Below are 6,483 nucleotides of genomic sequence, written 5' to 3' on the forward strand. Positions count from 1 at the left end.
TATTTGAACAAATGATGAAATGGGTTAAAACTTTTACTTTTAAAGTCAAAGATAAAATATATTGACAAATGTCTGACAGAATCTTGGATATAGTTGTTTATGTTGATTGATATTCATTTTTCCACATTTTAAATTTGGGTGTATTCTCATAAGATACAGAGTGTACATGGGCTTAACGGGACATGAACATCAACAATCACAACATTGGCTGCATTTTCATGTTCAACTTCGTGATTGTGTTAAAGGAAGAGACTCCAGGCCTTATTGATCAGGCCTTATTGATCAGGCCTTATTTCTCCTCACAATGATTATATATATCTGGATGGAGTGTGCCACTGTTAATACAATCAATTGAAGGCATTCAAATTAAACAGCTCCTGTTTAAATCTTCTCAGAATCAGTCTGGATCAGCAGGATGAGAAATAAAATCCATCAACCGCATCAATAAACTACTTAATGCTCACAAAATCTGGAGATGCCGGTGTTGGACTGGGGTGTACAAAGTTAAAAATCACACAACACCAGGTTATAGTCCAACAGGTTTAATTGGAAGCACTAGCTTTCGGAGCAACGCTCCTTCATCAGGTGGTCATCAACCACCTGATGAAGGAGCAGCGCTCTGAAAACTAGTGCTTCCAATTAAACCTGTTGGACTATAACCTGGTGTTGTGTGATTTTTAACCTCACAAAATCTGATTCATTAAACAATGTTTTTGGTAATGCACTGCAGTAAACTGTGACAAGTTTCACAGTGCTATTAATGTGGGAAATGGAAAATGTCACAGCCCTCTCTCCTGTGGCTGTGCGGAAGTTTAATCTTCATCGAAATGTTCTTGATTTGGCCTCAGTGTGCTCGGAACTGATACTACGGAACTGAATTGCAAAGTTTCCACTTCCCACTGTGAACACTCTTCATTCTAATGAGGCCACAGCCACAGCCACCAAAACCTTTGTGTACGTTTAAAACAAACACTGAAAACTATAGAATCCGATATCAAGATTGAGACAACACAAAGTGACATTATAATCACTCAAAATGAAAGCATTCAAATGTTGCTCCTTGTATCAGATCTCTAATGGCACTTTCTATGAAAACAAATATTTGACCAGTGTCTGGCTGGGAGTTGATAATAGAGTTACGCTCCATTGAAAATCTCAATATCTGGTTAAATCATGATCAATTAAAAAAAACAGTTGTTTAATTTGGTTAAAATAGAATGGTTCACCATGTATGAAAATGGATGGAAAGAAAGGAATAAGAAATGATTACGCATGAAATAGAAAAGCAAATGTAAACACCATAATGCAACCACTATTTTTCACATAATATTTTGTTCTTATGAAATAATTTTATTGAAGGCTGTATAAAATCATTTAATCTTCAAGAGCAGAAGAAAGCTACACCATTCATGAGTTCTGAGCAAGGGTCACTTGATCTGAAATGTTCATCCCAATTTCTTTCCACAGATGCTGCCAGACCTGCTGAGCTTTTCCAGCAATTTCTATTTTTGTTTCTGATTTATAGCATCCACAGTTCTTTTGTTTTTTTCACTGTCCATCATTCCCATGCTGCAAACTGAAAGATTAAAAATTAGTAGTGTTCCCTTGTTTTCATTTTTCAAGTCTGTTCTGTTTCTTTTGCTAACTACTTTAAATAAAGCAGAGGAAAATTCCTCCCCATTTAACCTTTTAAAATACCTGATTGCACACCTCTGTTTAAATCTCCACTTAAACCTTCACTGCTGTAAGGACAGTAAGCCGAACAATTCCAATTTGCTGTTCATGGATAACTCTGCAGATTAGCCGGGTGTGTGGTGACATTTCTGTCAAAGTGCATGCCAGTCAAATCTATATGAGTGATATTTTTATCATAGCGCCCCATATTGTGTTTATGTAATAGGCAAATATCTTCTGGTGCTATCTTCCTCAACAATTTTATGCCCTTTGGATTGAAGATTAACAATATATGCTTTCCTGTTACAGACAAGATTTCAATAGGTCTTTCAAGTAGGCCTGTGATTAATAGACAAAACAACTCTACACAATGAACTCTGCGGCAATTAGTTTCCTTTAAAAAATGTTGCCTTTTTATTAGTGCAATCAAAGTTGGACCTATTACTTTAAACTTCTGATTAGTTACAAAATTATTGTTTGATGTAGAACTATATATCCCATCAGCTAATCGCAGCACAGCTAATAGCAAGCTGGTGGTGTTGGCAAGAATTCAGACCTCATTAGGAACTAACTAAAATATGAATACAGAACATCCCCAGCTCGCGCTCTCTTCAAATGTGGCTTCCCACTGAGAGAGTATGCACTTCTCGTATGCCAATTATAGAGGATCATCAGCAGAGTTTTAGAGTCTAGGTGGTCCCACAATCCTCGATGTGGCTGCTGTGAAGAGGAACACAGTCGCAGAAGCAAAAGGAATAGTGAGCTTTCCTTTGCGACCCACATTGAAATCTCATTTCCCCCTGCAATGTGGTTCAATGGAACTCAGTGCATGCTCCTACATCTGAGCCAGATACTGCAATATGGGAACGTTGAGCAATCGTTATCAAATCTGTACCATAAAGCTCCTCTCATGCTTTATGACAACACTCAGGTTTATGACAACAAGGAGCATTTACCACACTGTAACTGTGACAAGTCACAATCAGTCAGAAATGATAGACAATGATGGAATAGCTAAAAATGTTATGGAAACTGGAGTCACCATCATGTAATGCCATAACCGGCAAGCATTCTCATGAAGGTTTTTAGCACATTTTGCAACATATTCTGAACCAGACCGATTGAAGGATTTCTGAATTTGTGTCGTCTTCTGGGAATAATTCCCTAAAGCTGTAATCTTGCTTTATAGCAGCTTCCTACTTAATGACATAATGACTAACTGCATGTTTAGCAGCAAAGCAGTACAAAGTTCTGAGGGTAGAAACCTTGTAAGTAATACTTTTTTTTCCCCAAGTGTGACAGGTTGAGACTTCCACCCATGCTGATCCTGTGCCAAAACTCGGGGATGGGTCATTTGAATAACATGATTGCATTCACATCATTAACAACTGCAGTTCAAGTTCTGACAAAAGGTCATTGATCTGAAACATTAATTTGGTTTCTCTCACCCTGATGAAGATTTTCAAAATTTCTGTTTCTATTTAATAATAAATAAATAAAATGGTTCCTGCTCTGCACTTGATGTCCGATAAAGAAAAACTTACATTGGTATAGTACCTTTCACAATGCCAATGGATTACATAAATGAAACTACTTTTCAAGTGTAATCACCGTTATAATATTTGCAAACACAGCAACCAACTTCCTTGCAGTTGGATCCCACAAATAAGCATGAAATAATTGACAAAATTATCAGTTTTATGGATAAATTTTGACTGGGTTTCTGGGAGAAGTTCTCCTCACTTCATGTAGGACCACGAGATTTCCTTCTTTATTTCTACTTGAGAGAGCCTTGACTTTACATCTTATTCAAATGACACTGGAGCACTGTGTCCAGTTCTGGTCACCTTGTTATAGGGAGGACATTTTTAAGCTGGACAGGGTTCAGAAAAAGTTCACCAGGATGTTGCTGGAAATGAAGGGTTTGAGTTATAAGGAGAGGCTGGTTATGTTTGGTCTTTTTTTCACTGGAGTGTAGAATGTTCAAGTTGACCTCCTAGAGGTTTATAAAATCACGGTGGGTAGAGATAAGGTGAATGGTGGGTGTCTGTTTACTAGGGTGGGGGATTTCTCTTTTACAGTGAGAAGAGAAAAACTTAAAAAAGACAGAAGGGCCAATTTTCTTTAGAGAGTGGTTTGTATGTGGAATGAACTAACAGGGGAAGTGGTGGATATGGGTATAGTTTACAATGTTTACATTTAGATAAGTACTTGAGTAAGAAAAGCTTGGTGCGTTATGGGCCGAGCACAGGCAGGTGGGACTAACTTAGTTTGCGATTATGGTGGCATGGACTGGTAGGACCAAAGATTTTATTTCTGTGCTATATAGCTCCATGAGATCAGCTCTAACATCACAGCACTTGTAGGATTTAAACCCACAGCCTTCCCACTCCAAGTTAGGAATGCTACCACTGCATGGCAGCTGAATCTTTTGCCAAACTGGAAGGCATGTAGTCATTGGAACTCAGTGAGGAATGTTCACATATTGTCCTATTGTCTGCTGCATCAACAATGTGCTGCCTCTTGACACACGAATTTAGCATGTGTGTTCACAACATTGTGGGACCCATTTACAATTCTTGCACAACATTATTCCCACCGCATGGATGCCCCGACCATCTCCACAGCCAGAGGAGCCCAGCTCCACAGCCAGAGGAGCCCAGCAGAGTCCCATTCCATAGGTAATATAATAAAGGAGGGCTGTATGGAACCAGACAGGCACTTCCTTCAAGCCCATCAGAATTTAAACATTCACTTCCTCCACCACCAGTGCACAGTAGCAGCAATGTGTACAACCTACAAGATGTGCTGCAGAAACCTATCAAAGCTCCTTTGATAACATCCTTTAAACTCGTAACTTCCAATTTTCCAATTCCAACTCCTAGAAGTACAAGAACAGCAGATGCATGGATACTTCATCATTTGCAAGTTCCCCTCCAAGCCACTAAACACCCTGACTCGACTAGGAAATATATCACTGCTTCTTCATTGCCACTATGTCAAAATCATGATATTTCTTCTTGTGCATAAGAACATAAGAAATAGAAGCAGGAGTAGGCCATCTGGTCCCTCTAGCCTACTCCACCATTCAATAAGATCATGGCTGCTCTTTTCATGGACTCAGCTCCACTCACCCGCCTACTCACCCATAACCCTTAATTCCTCTACTGTTCAAACATTTATCTGACATTGACTTAAAAACATTCAATGAGGTAGCCTCAACTGCTTCGCTGGGCAGGGAATTCCACTGATTAACAACCCTTTGGGTGAAAAAGTTCCTCCTCAACTCAGTCCTAAATCTGCTCCCCCTTATTTTGAAGCTATGACCCCTGGAAACCACTGCCCTGCTTCAACATTATCTATTCCCTTCATAAATTTATATGTTTCTACAAGATCGTTTAGGGGAGATGTCAGAGGTTGGTTCTTTACACAGAGAGTGCTGGGTGCATGGAATGCACTGCCAGCCGTGGTGGTAGAGTCAGATACATTAGGGACTTTTAAGCGAGTCTTGGATAGGCACATGGAAGCTAGTACAATGAAGGGAATGTAGGTTAGTCTGATCTTAGAGTAGGATAAAAGGCTGGCACAACATCGATGGCCGAAGGGCCTGTACTGTGCTGTACTATTCTATGTTCTATCCTATATGATCCCCCCTCATTCTTCTAAATTCCAATGAGTATAGTCCCAGTCTACTCAATCTCATAAGCCAACCCCCTCAATTCCGAAATCAACCTAGTGAGCCTCCTCTGTACCCCGCTAGTGCCAGTACATCCTTTCTCAAGTAAAGAGACCAATACTTCATACAGTACTCCAGGTGTGGCCTCACCAGCACGCGATACAGGTGCACATAACCTCCCGCTTTTAAATTCAATCCCTTTAGCAATGGAGAACAATATTCTATTTGCCTTCTTAATTACCTGTTTCACCTACAGTAACCACTGTGGGTGTTCCTACATGACATAGACCATGGCAGTTCAAGAAGGTGGCCCACATTACATAATATTAGCCAATAAATACTGGCAAAGCCGGTGCCACCCACATTCAGTGTTGACAAGAGGGACAGAAATCCGATGGAAATAGGTTATACCCCAAAACATTGCATTTAAATGCTAACCCTTAGAGTGTTGGGTTATATCTCACTGCCACTCCCTTGAAGTGAATTGGTCATAATATCATCACTGTGTAATAGCATGTGGTCTGAAGGTAAAAAGACTCCATCTTCACTTGGGCCATTTGCACAATAAGAGGCTGGTGGAAGAATGTGACTGTTTGTACTTGAGTAGCTTAATATTAACTGAAGTGCCTGTGACTTTAATATATACTAGGTGCTGTAGTACATATCTATTGATTTTGTCAGTACCCACATCTAGTTTTTACATTACCGGATCTAACTTAAATATTGCTCCCTCAGGTATAAATACCTTGCTGGAGGCAAAAGCTCACAACACAGTGACAGATCATAAAGCACTGACTCATAGCCCAAATGGAATAGAGTTTCTTGTCTCAAATTTCCAGCGATGCCCATTTGTCTGGCAAATATAATCTGCTTCACTGAATACTCTTACACTATCCGTCCAGAATTGTTGGATACAGGCAATAAAGAATAAAGTATTCATTCCTCATTAAAATCAGCTCTTGCCTCCACCTGTCACACAAAAAAAAAGCCCAGCTGTTCAAATTCAGAAATGCCGGATTATGACAACAGGCAAGTTGGGTTTGTGCAGATTGCTTCCTTATATAACTGTAAACTTGAATGGGTTATGCAATACAAATAAACAGGAACATACATTTTTATTATCTTACCGTGCT

Source organism: Chiloscyllium plagiosum, chromosome 33, assembly GCF_004010195.1.
Source record: "Chiloscyllium plagiosum isolate BGI_BamShark_2017 chromosome 33, ASM401019v2, whole genome shotgun sequence".
In the NCBI taxonomy this organism is placed as follows: Eukaryota; Metazoa; Chordata; class Chondrichthyes; order Orectolobiformes; family Hemiscylliidae; genus Chiloscyllium; species Chiloscyllium plagiosum.